Here is a 12,171-nt window from a genome sequence, read left to right as displayed (position 1 = left end):
GTCGACGGCCACGCTGACGACGACAAGTCTTCCACCATCGACGAGGACAAAGTCAACGGCATCATCGTCGACGAAGACCTACACTTCGTCATCATGGATGACAGTGACCACGGTCTCCTCATTGCTGTCTTCATCGTCGATGACCCCGTCGACGGTAGCTCCCACCTAGAAGCTGTTGACAGTTAAAATTTCCATGCGGACTACACAGTCAACAAAGGCATCTACGACTCCGTCGACGAGGGAAAAAAATCACCAGAAGTCAGGAAACAACAAGAATTACTCCAGAGCATACATCTCCTAGTAAGATAACCCCTCTAATTCCAGTACATCTTTTGCAGTGTGATGACGACTCAGATGATGAGGGACCATTTGGGACAGCACACAGCCCCTCACAGTTGAACGTAAAGTATCAGGATGACGATAAGGAGGACAGCGAAACTTATGATCCACAGTACTACGCAGAGGATCAGCCATATAAGGAGGATGTGTATATGCCAACCTCATTACCATCTGACCTCAGAGTGATGCTAGCCGACTACAGTAGGCGCTTTCCTCCTTCAAAACAGGTGCAACCTCAACCTCCTTCATCGTCTGTTTCAGGGGTAACCACCCCAAGTCAGAGACCAACCACTCTACCACTAGCGAATGTGGCCACGCCGGATATGATCATACCACATGACCCTGACATTTTGGAGGGAGAACAAGAGGAAGGTGAGCTCCTTGACAACCAGTCGGAGTGGGATGATTATATTATTCCAGCTCCTCCTTTTCCTTCTCATCCAAAAGTAGATTCACCTCCAGGTGACATCGGAGGAGTCCATAATCTTTTGGAAAGAGCTGCTAAGCGTTTTGCACTTCCAATGCCATTCAAGCAAACTGATTGCTTTCTCTGTGATTTTAAAGAACCATTCCAGAAGTCAGTACTCTCCTTACTGCTGGTCAGTTACATATGGGAGGAGGGTTTGAAAGTTATGCAAAACCCTGCTACAGTCACAACAGTACTTCCTCGCTTGGATAAAAAGTACAAAGCACCGGAAGATACTCCAGCATGCTTGACTGGTCAAACCCTTCCAGATTCCGTGGTAAAACAAGCGGCACAGAGAAGATCCAAAAATCCCTCTGCTCTAATTTCCACACGTCCCGGCAAAGAGGGCAGACGATTAGACAAATCAGTAAGAGGTTTTCATCAATGTCTAATCTCACCATAAGAGCGGCTAACTCCCTGGCAGTGTTAGCCAGATATGATAGACAGTTATGGGCAGACATCGCCCCATATCTTGATCAGTTGCCAAAGGACATTAAATCGAAAGCTGAAAAGAAATTGCATGAGGGAGAACGCACATCAGTGGAATAAATAGATTGTGCGGTGGGGGGGAACCTGGGGAAGGGGAGGGGGTGGGGAAGACCCCTATCAGTAGCAGGGAAGGGATTCCCTGTCACTGATAGTGTCTACCGCCATGGTTTTCTTGGCAGTAAGGTTGCCATGAAAACCATGGTGGTAGGCGGGGTCATAATCCCGCAGGTGGGAAAGTGACGGCCGCCGGGCTATAGAGTGAAGTCTCCATCCCGGCAGTCGTTACCGCCATGGCGGTCGGTATGATACATTGTTGTTTTGGCTTTAGCCAAACCGCCAATGTCTTAATATGGAGGAAAGTACAGCCAGCCTGTTGGCAGTACTTTCCTCCATATTAACGCCGTCCACCAGGATCATAATGAGGGCCTTTACACGCCGTGGTCATAATGAGGGCCTTTATGTCTACCCTCGACCTAAAGGATGCGTATTTCCACATCCCCATTCACCCAGCACAAAGACAGCACCTGAGATTCATGTAGCAGGAAGCCATTTTCAATTTTGAGTCCTTCCATTTGGCTTAAAGTCAGCTACCAGAATATTCATGAAGTGCCTAGCTCGTATTGCAGCCTTTCTCAGGAGGAGAAAACATCAAGTATTGCCATACTTAGACGACTGGCTGATAAAAGCAGACACCTATTCGGCAGCACGCAGGTCAACAAGTAAGTCTGTTGCCTTGCTCAGCAGCTTAGGCCTGACTATCAACTGTGAGAAATCCAAACCTCAACCATCACGCACGATCACTTTTCTAGGGGCAAAACTGGACACTCACTCCACCATTGCCTGCCCCACTGTGGAAAGACAACAGAAACTGCTATCTCTAGCAAAATCAATATAAAGAAAATAATACATTTCAGTATACCTGTACAAGTCCTTATTGGGGATGATGTCCTCATGCATACCTCTAGTTCCTCTGTGAAGACTCAAAATGCACCCCTTGCAAGAGCAGATCAATCTGCAATGGCTCCAGGTTTCAGGAAGCTTCGAAGATCAGATAAAAGTTACTCCAGCATTCACCAAGGCTCTAGTGTGGTGGTCTCAGAAACATCATCTTTCTATAGGTCTATCTTTTCTTCATCACCCAGCACAGTGGACAATCACCACAGATGCCTCTCTGGAGGGTTGGGGAGCGGTTTTACAAGACCTACAGATAAGTGGCAAGTGGCCACTGGAGTTGCAGACAATGCACATCAATCTGCGAGAGCTCAAAGTGGTCTGTCTAGTTTTACAGGCTTTCCTCCCAAAGATTGCCGGTTCAGAATTGGTAATAGGAACAGACAGCACCACTACAATGCATTACCTCAAAAAACAGGTCTCTTCCTCTCTCCAGGGAAGCTCAGTAGATTTGGAACTGGACTGTACAGCATGGCATCATCCTCACAGCAGTTCACCTTCCGGGCATTCAGAACAGGATAGCAGACTCGCTCAGCAGGCAAAAATCAATATGTCACGAATAGGAACTGGACCAGTCCTAGGTCAACCACATTTTTTCTCAGTGGGGGACAACCAACCTTGACGTCTTCGCCAGCCGGTTGAACGCTAAATGCTGATACTTCGCAAGCTGGCATCACCAGAAAGGATCATGGGGGAATGTGTTTTCCATAGCATGGTCAGGAATCTTTGCATTCGCTTTTCCGCCAATTCCCTTGGTCCATAGAGTCCTAACAAAGATGAAGAGAGAGTCATCCACACTAATATTAATAGCCCCATACTGGCCTCCTCATCATTGGTTCACTGCGCTTCTTCTCAGTGAAGCCTGGCATCTCAGCTAAAAATATCTCTGCATCTGCTAACAATGAACAACAAACAAATATTACATCGAAATCCTCAATCAATGCAGTTATCAGCATGACTGTTGAGCACCATGAGTTTGCACATCTAAACATTCTGCAGGAGTGCAGAGATATTCTGTCCAAAGCCAGAGCAATTAGCACCAACAAGACTTACTCATGTAAGTGGAAAAGGTTTTGTTTGTGGTGTCATCAGCAACAAATTTTTCCTCTTTCTTCCTCAGTGGAACAGATATTACCTTATTTGCTACATTTAGTGCACTCGGCTTGCGCATTCTTCTATAAAGACTCACCTGGCGGTGATTGCGTCTTAGAGACGCTCAGACTCTTCATCTTCGTTATGGCCCTCTAGGTTGATTAAATGATTTCTGAAAGGGCTTTTCAGAGTGTTTCCATCATTCAGACCTCCTCCCCCCTCCTGGAATGTAAATATTGTTCTTGCACAACTTACGAAGCAGCCATTTGAGCCAATCCGTAGAGCTTCTACGAAATTTCTTTCCTGGAAAGTCACCCTCCTTATTGCCCTGACATCAACCAGGTGAGTCAGTAAGATACAAGCACTTTCCATACAGGATCCGCTTTTACAGATTAAAAAGGATAGATTAATCTTGCGCACTAATCCTCGTTTCATTCCAAAGGTCCCTTCGAATCTCCATTTGAATGAGCTCTTAGTTTTCAGGACATTCTTTCCAAATCCTACAACTCCAGTAGAGAAAGCTTTACACTCTTTAGACATTAAAAGATGTATTAAATTCTATTTAGACAGGACTAAGTCATTTCGCAAATCCAACTAACTATTTGTTGCTTTCAGCGCAACCAGACGGGGTCAACCGCTCTCTAAACAGAGCATTGCTAGATAGATCTCTTCAGCAATTCAATTTTGCCATCAGGCCATGGGCAAGCCACTGCAAACATCTCTCCGTGCACACTCAACGTGGGCAGTTTCCTCTTCAGCAGCGCTGTTTGCAGGTGTACCGCTTCAAGACATTTGTAGAGCAGCAACTTGGAAGAGCTGCCATACGTTTACTAGATATTACTGCTTGGAAGCGTTATCTCAAGGAGAGGTAGTGGTGGGACAAGCAGTCCTCAGGAATCTTTTCCAGTGAAGGTGAGCTACATCTTTCACCCCACCATCCTAATTTCAGGTATTCACATTGCCTATAACAAAGACGATTGAAATGCATGCTAAATTCTCATTACAGTGTTGCCTATAAGATTTAGAATATTTTCTTTTTTTTTCTATGTATAGCTGTATTTTGACATGTTACTAATGTATGTATCGAACAACATAAATGCGTAATACAATGTGCATCGATACTGCTTGCTACTCTGATTCAAGCATGTGAATCTATAAAAGTTCCAATACTGGAGTAAGAACATTAGTTACTTACCTGTAACTTTAGTTCTCCAGTATTGGAATCTTTTATAGGTTCACATGTGACCCGCCCACCTCCCCGGAGAAGCTCACCTTCACCTCTCTTTTCTGTTTTATATCTTATACGTACTTGTGCTTAGAAAATCTGAGGTGCTGGAGCTTCTCTCAGGAAGGTTCTAAAGGGTGGTGTTACCTGATTGGTGGACCCTGAAGTTTGGTCCTTTTTTGTTAAAATGACTCTGATAGAGTGTTAAAGTGAGAGGCCCAAGGGCCTTTAGGTTTGAATCTATGTTAATACTACTTGGTTAAATATACCGGGGGCTCCCATATCGACGACGGGGAATGATTCAAGCATGTGAATCTATAAAAGATTCCAATACTGGATAACCAAAGTTACAGGTGAGTAACTAATTTTCTTACAGCACTTCATGGCACACATAACCTGACAGACGGATGGTAGTGGGGCTGACTGCTACAGCAAGGATGTCTCCAGAACCCCTGGATGTTGTCTGGATCAGAGAGGAGGTCCTGACAGCGGCTGTAATGCACCATGCATATTTCCATATTTCAGTACAAAGGATGATGGTAATCATTTTACATGCATATGTCATAGGTATAGACCAATGATGCTCAAAGTACTGCCCGGGGAACGCATGAAGCCCTCCTGACCTTTACATGCGGCACCCTGGTCAACAGCAGCACTGTGCTGCCGGTAAATCAACACAGCAATTGAAAGGTTTTTAAATAAACAGGCACATGTGTAATTTAAGTTAAAGGAAGGAAGTAACTGGGGTGCACTGCATCGCTTAACTTTAGAAGCACCTTGATTTGTAAAGACATCTTGCAGCATACTTGCAAAGTTATGATACAGTCTCTTCAATATTCTAACAGGGTATTTCATTAACATGCAACTGTTTCACCTTAGCACATCACATTATATTGGTGCACTGCAGAGTAGATTTCTAAGAGAGATAGTTTTCAGACATGAATTTGGTACACTCATTCTTCATGCCCTCCCTACCCTGACAACAATGCCAGTAGTGAACTAAGAGGTAAATCAGTTCTATTGTGCCCCCTTTGGATGGTCAGTGTTCCTATTATACATGAACAACGCCATAGAGTATAATATCAAACACTGGAGAAAGTTCTGTAAAGCACACATCCTGAAGCCATGTAGTTCAAGGTTCTCCGATATGTAGTTACAATGAAAGAGGGAAAGTGAAATAAAACAATTCCCTAGGATCACATCATTTGGTTCAGTAGAGAAACTGGGATAAATCACAGATTTTCGGGTTTCACGTCATGTAGTTTAGCCAACAGATTTGTAGGTTTTGCTACACTTACACCCAACTTACCGCCAACTAACCTCCAAAACTCCAACCACCACCATGCAGGCATCACGGTAGGCCTCAGCCACATAACTGACCAAACATTTTTGCACCTAGAAAAATGTTTGCGAGTTTCCTTTTTATAGACTTTCAACCCAGTTGTGGTTACTTCTCTTTAGAAGACACAATATAAGCAATTTGATACATGCTGTATTAACTTAACATAAATGTAGAGTCTTCGTTTCATTAGCCAACATATTATGAAGTAGTATACTCTTATGAGCCATATATGAGCATATGGAGATGAGTGACAATGGGATATTAGACACACACTGCATATTACTGACATATCATCCAATGTTTAAGAGCATGAGCATTTTGTGAAGTCATTGATAAGTGTATTTACCAGGGTCTAGCGTCCACCCAGTGTGTGGTGCCTGACCAAATGTCACACTTGTCTATGGAGCAGAGGTAACTGTGGGCTGTGTTTTTCTGGTCAACGGTACAGTGCCAAAAATTCTATGAGTGTACTTAGTTTACATTCTAGTTGACACATGTAATGTACCACATTTCCTAGTTCAGTGTGAGACTATTGATAGATTCTGTGTAAAATATCTATAGGTTGTCTGATCACGGCATAGTAGAAGAGACCCTCTTCTGGCCATATTTATGCACCAGTTTGTGCTGGTGATATTGATTGATGTGTGTCATGACTTTGCCTCCCTGCAAGTGCAGGGACCTCTGCTCCGGTATGTGATCCTACTCTAGCTGTATGTGGTAATGAAAATGAGAAGTCAACAGACATACCAACAATTGATGATTATGTACAACAATTCACATATTTACTCGATTGCATTTACAAAACAACAGTAATGATTACTAAATCAGGCACATTTTCTAGTACCGTTTACCAGTGTAAAATGAAATCGCCAACATTGAAGGGCCACTGTTTCTGAATGAGAAATTGGAAGTTACCATTTCCATCACAAAAGATTCTGGGGCTTGTAGTGCAGTTGACAAAATAAGAGTCTAACTTACAATAAATATTTGCACAAACTTGAAGTGACTTCCATAGCCACATTTGCAGTGTATTGTAGGCATTTATAATTTTGTCATTGTTTAATTCATCTCATATTATCTTGCACCTCATTAGGTTTGTCGGTCACAGACAGCCCATGCAGCAGGTAGGGGTGCATGGTGAAGAGGACGTTCCTCTCAAGTGGGGTGAGCTGGAGGCAGGTTCCATTTGGTCCACCAGGGAGCCCTCCGGCCACCTCTGTCCTGGTGAACGTCTCCTTCACACGCCTCTTCTAATCCTGCCACTTCCTGATGTCTGTGGCAGTAAGTTGGCAACTACTGCCATAGGACTGTCTTCAGTGTTGCACTAGTGAGAGAGGGTGTAAGGCCATGCAATTTGTCGATTCTCACTATAAAAGACACAATCATGTTTGTCTCCTCCTCCTCTTTATAGTCCCTCTTCCGCCTCAAAGGTAGCATGGCGAAAAGATGCAAGGCACAGAACAGGCAAGTGCAGTGTCAGTGTGGAAAAAACAGAGACTTGAAGGTATGCTGCTGCTTTTATGTGGTTTGTAATTCAGGGGTTGCAAGTCGTATTAATTGTCGGCAGGTGTATGAAATTAACACTTACTCCACCCGAGTGCGGCTTTTCTGCCCTGAGTGCATAAACTCTACCCCGAGTGCGAACATAAAGATACTACTCATAACTTAAGTTTGTGAATACCAAAAGTCATAAATTTAAACTTATAGGTTTAAGTTTACCTTTGTGAATCGGCCCCTAAATCTCCTGGGTCATTAAATCCATGACCCCGGGGGACTTACCATATTTTTCAAAAACACTCCTAGCTGGAGCTCTGTGCTGTTCAGCTGAAGTACAAGGTCCGCCTGTTGTGGTTTTATGATTGCAAGTTGTGGGCTGAAAAATGTGAAAAGAACTTTTCAAAGACATGTTAGTTTTATTTAAAAAAAAAAAAAAACTATGTCCCTGAGTCTTTCTTTTAACTTTTTTCAGCGCACAAAGTACAATAATAAAAACTATTTTAAAGAAAAGACTCACAGGCGTGTTGATTTTTTAAAATTAAAACATTATCAAACATTTTTATAATAATGACTATTATTAACCCCTTAGCTGCTGGGCCTTTCCCCCCCCCAGTGCTGAGCCCTTTTTTGGCTATTTGGGGTAGTTCGCGCTTAGGGCTTCATAACTTTTTGTCCACATAAGCTAACCACGCCAAATTTGCGTCCTTTTTTTCCAACATCCTAGGGATTCTAATGGTACCCAGAGTTGGTGGTTTCCCCTGGAGGAGACCAAGAAAATAGCCAAAATACAGTGAAAATTTTGTTTTTTCCAAAAAAATGGGAAAAAAGGGCTGCCGAAGAAGGCTTGTGGTTTTTTCCCTGAAAATGCCATCAACCAAGGGTTTCTGGTGCTGAAATCACTATCTTCCCACCTTTCAGGAACGGGCAGACTTGAATCAGAAAACCGAATTTTTCAACACAAATTTGGCATTTTACTGGGACATACCCCATTTCTACTATATTTGGTGCTTTCAGCCTCCTTCCAGTTAGTGACAGGAATGGGTGTGAAACCAATGCTGGATCCCGGAATGCTAAACATTTCTGAAAACTAGACAAAATTCTGAATTCAGCAAGGGGTCATTTGTGTAGATCCTACAAGGTTTTCCTACAGAAAATAACAGCTGAAATAAAAAAATATTGAAATTGAGCTGAAAACAACAGCCATTTTTCTTTATGTTTTACTCTGTAACTTTTTCCTGCGATGTCAGATTTCTGAAAGCAATATACCGTTTTGTCTGCTGGACTCTTCTGGTTGCGGGGATATAAAGGGCTTGTAGGTTCATCAAGAACCCTAGGTACCCAGAGCCAATAAATAAGCTGCACCCTGCAGTTGGTTTTCATTCTATACTGGGTATACAGCAATTCATTTGCTGAAATATGAAGAGTGAAAAAGAGGTATCAAGAAAACCTTTGCATTTCCAAAATGGGATCAAGATAAGGTTTTGAGGAGCAGTGGTTATTTGCACATCGCTGAATTCCGAGGTGCCCATACTAGCATGTGAATTGCAGGGCATTTCTCAAATAGACGTCTTTTTTACACACTCTCTTATATTTGGAAGGAAAAAATGTAGAGAAAGATAAGGGGCAATAACACTTGTTTTGCTATTCTGTGTTCCCCCAAGTCTCCCGATAAAAATGATACCTCACTTGTGTGGGTAGGCCTAGTGCCCGCGACAGGAAATGCCCCAAAACACAACATGGACACATCCTATTTTTTTTATAGAAAACACAGCTGTTTTTTCCAAAGTGCCTACCTGTAGATTTTGGCCTCTAGCTCAGCCGGCACATAGGGAAACCTACCAAACCTGTGCATTTCTGAAAACTAGAGACCTAGGGCAATACAAGGAGGGGTGACTCGCGGGGCTCGGACCAGGTTCTGTTACCCAGAATCCTTTGCAAACCTCAAAAAGTGGCTAAAAAAACAAGTTTTCTCAGATTTCGGTGACAGAAAGTTCTGGAATCTGAGAGGAGCCACAAATTTCCTTCCACCCGGCGTTCCCCCAAGTCTCCCGATAAAAATGATACCTCACTTGTGTGGGTAGGCCTAGCGCCCGCGACAGGAAACGCCCCAAAGCGCAACGTGGACACATCAAAATTTTTGGAAGAAAACAGAGGTGTTTTTTGAGAAGTGCCTACCTGTAGATTTTGGCCTCTAGCTCAGCCGGCACCTAGGGAAACCTACCAAACCTGTGCATTTCTGAAAACTAGAGACCTAGGGCAATCCAAGGAGGGGTGACTCGCGGGGCTCGGACCAGGTTCTGTTACCCAGAATCCTTTGCAAACCTCAAAAAGTGGCTAAAAAAACAAGTTTTCCTCAGATTTCGGTGACAGAAAGTTCTGGAATCTGAGAGGAGCCACAAATTTCCTTCCACCCGGCGTTCCCCCAAGTCTCCCGATAAAAATGATACCTCACTTGTGTGGGTAGGCCTAGCGCCCGCGACAGGAAACGCCCCAAAGCGCAACGTGGACACATCAAAATTTTTGGAAGAAAACAGAGGTGTTTTTTGAGAAGTGCCTACCTGTAGATTTTGGCCTCTAGCTCAGCCGGCACCTAGGGAAACCTACCAAACCTGTGCATTTCTGAAAACTAGAGACCTAGGGCAATACAAGGAGGGGTGACTCGCGGGGCTCGGACCAGGTTCTGTTACCCAGAATCCTTTGCAAACCTCAAAAAGTGGCTAAAAAAACAAGTTTTCCTCAGATTTCGGTGACAGAAAGTTCTGGAATCTGAGAGGAGCCACAAATTTCCTTCCACCCGGCGTTCCCCCAAGTCTCCCGATAAAAATGATACCTCACTTGTGTGGGTAGGCCTAGCGCCCGCGACAGGAAACGCCCCAAAGCGCAACGTGGACACATCAAAATTTTTGGAAGAAAACAGAGGTGTTTTTTGAGAAGTGCCTACCTGTAGATTTTGGCCTCTAGCTCAGCCGGCACCTAGGGAAACCTACCAAACCTGTGCATTTCTGAAAACTAGAGACCTAGGGCAATACAAGGAGGGGTGACTCGCGGGGCTCGGACCAGGTTCTGTTACCCAGAATCCTTTGCAAACCTCAAAAAGTGGCTAAAAAAACAAGTTTTCCTCACATTTCGGTGACAGAAAGTTCTGGAATCTGAGAGGAGCCACAAATTTCCTTCCACCCGGCGTTCCCCCAAGTCTCCCGATAAAAATGATACCTCACTTGTGTGGGTAGGCCTAGCGCCCGCGACAGGAAACGCCCCAAAGCGCAACGTGGACACATCAAAATTTTTGGAAGAAAACAGAGGTGTTTTTTGAGAAGTGCCTACCTGTAGATTTTGGCCTCTAGCTCAGCCGGCACCTAGGGAAACCTACCAAACCTGTGCATTTCTGAAAACTAGAGACCTAGGGCAATACAAGGAGGGGTGACTCGCGGGGCTCGGACCAGGTTCTGTTACCCACAATCCTTTGCAAACCTCAAAAAGTGGCTAAAAAAACAAGTTTTCCTCACATTTCGGTGACAGAAAGTTCTGGAATCTGAGAGGAGCCACAAATTTCCTTCCACCCGGCGTTCCCCTAAGTCTCCCGATAAAAATGATACCTCACTTGTGTGGGTAGGCCTAGCGCCCGCGACAGGAAATGCCCCAAAACAGAACGTGGACACATCACATTTTTTCATAGAAAACAGTGCCTACCTGTGGATTTTGGCCTCTAGCTCAGCCGGCACCTGGGGAAACCTAGCAAACCAGCACATTTTTGTAAACTAGAAACCCAGGGGAATCTAAGATGAGGTGACTTGTGGGGCTCGGACCAGGTTCTGTTACCCAGAATCCTTTGCAAACCTCAAAATGTGGCTAAAATACCACGTTTTCCACACATTTCGGTGACAGAAAGTTCTGGAATCTGAGGGGAGCCACAAATTTCCTTCCACCCAGCGTTCCCCCAAGTCTCCCGATAAATATGATACCTCACTTGTGTGGTTAGGCCTGGTGCCTGCGACAGGAATAGATCACACAACGGTCAATGTTGGTCCTTACGTGAGGCAGCTGTTGACCCTGGGGTGATCCATTCCTGACACAGGCACTAGGTGTAGGCACTCAAGTGGGGTAGTGTTTTTATCAGGACAGGTGAGGAGTCACTGGGTGGTAGGAATGTTGTGGATCCCAGCATATTCCTGTAGTTTGTGTGACAGAAATGCGAGAAAAATAGAGTTTTTTCTCAACATTTCAGCTTTGCAGGGTATTCTGGGTAAGAAAACTTTGGGGAATCCACACAAGTCACACCTCTGTGGACTCCCCCGAATGTCTAGTTTCCAGAAATGTTTGGGTTTAGTGTGTTTCTCTATATGGCCGCCGAATCCAGGACCAAAAACACAGGTGCCTGCCTTACAAAACCAGTTTGTTTTGCCATAGACAATTTTGATGTCTCCACAATATGATTTGGGTGGTGGAATTTGGGGCTGAACTAAATTGGTGAGCTCCCAAGAGAGCACTCTCTCTCTGCTTGCCGCCGCATTCACCTGCTCTCTGGGTTGGCCTAACCCACTATTACCCAGTTGCACGAACAGCTTGCGAAGGAACAGCAGGACTGTCCTCATCACCTCCCTCATAATGTACTGGAAGAGGAGTTTTCGAATGGGACTCCTCTGACTGAAAAATCACTCCCAGAGTCTGCGCCATTGTCCTATCCCTCAGATGCTGCCTCAGTATCTGATGTCTCAGTCTCTGATCCTATGTCAGAGCGGTCCTCTATAACCCGAGTCCAGGCAGCAGTTA

Source organism: Pleurodeles waltl, chromosome 11, assembly GCF_031143425.1.
Source record: "Pleurodeles waltl isolate 20211129_DDA chromosome 11, aPleWal1.hap1.20221129, whole genome shotgun sequence".
Classification (NCBI taxonomy): Eukaryota; Metazoa; Chordata; class Amphibia; order Caudata; family Salamandridae; genus Pleurodeles; species Pleurodeles waltl.
This window is presented reverse-complemented; position numbering follows the sequence as displayed.